Raw genomic sequence first — 885 nt, forward strand, 5'->3', positions numbered from 1 at the left:
AGCGGGGGCGGGATTTGAACCTTCTGTGTCCTTGCGTAGAGGAGAACAATTCGTTTAAAATTTAATAATAATAATAATATTGTATAGGACTCCCATTTGTAAAGGGAAAATGCCTGTTGAAATTGTTAACGGAAAACAGCCATTCATTGAGAGGCAGAAAGAGGAAAATAACATGACAAAAAAGTTTGTAGCGGTTGCCGAAGTGGCAACCGAAAACATTGAAATATATATGGAACAAATAAAACAACTTTTTTAAAGGATGAAACAGGAGGGTGGTGATGTAAGAATATCACCCTCCGCCGCTATAATTGATAGCGAAAAGAGGTCAGTAACATTCAAAACATACTGTCCTGAGGACAAGAAGTTTAAACACTTCGAGAAGGACACCATTGAAAAGTGCCTGTCCCCTATTTGGAGAGACATAGTGTATGTCGCTAGGGGAGGGGCATACGGGACAGTAGACGTCCGCTTCTCGGGAGAAGAGGTGGCCCGCGGGCACTCGGTGTGTTCCCTGACCACGAAAGAGGTGGTACTTCTTCCCACATACATGGGAAGAAGAACTGCAAGAGTGAGGATACCAGAAGTACCACCTGAAGTCGACCCTGAAGAGGTGGTGGGTGCCCTATTGTTTAATAGGGCATAAAAAAAAATTCTACAAGTAAATTGCTCCACCCCACAATATTGGTTGGGGAAATTCCTCAACATCCTAGTTCAGGGAACACAAGAAGATCTGCAAGATCTTCCAGAGAGAGTACTCGTGGGAGAGAAGGTGGCCCTTAGAGTACTGGCAGATGGCAGGAAGCCTACTTGTTACGGTTGCGGACAAAGAGGCCACATTCTCGGTGACTGTCCTGAAAAAAAGAAAAAAGAAGCTGCGCATACATC

The sequence above is a fragment of the Octopus bimaculoides genome, chromosome 5 (assembly GCF_001194135.2).
Source record: "Octopus bimaculoides isolate UCB-OBI-ISO-001 chromosome 5, ASM119413v2, whole genome shotgun sequence".
NCBI lineage: Eukaryota > Metazoa > Mollusca > Cephalopoda > Octopoda > Octopodidae > Octopus > Octopus bimaculoides.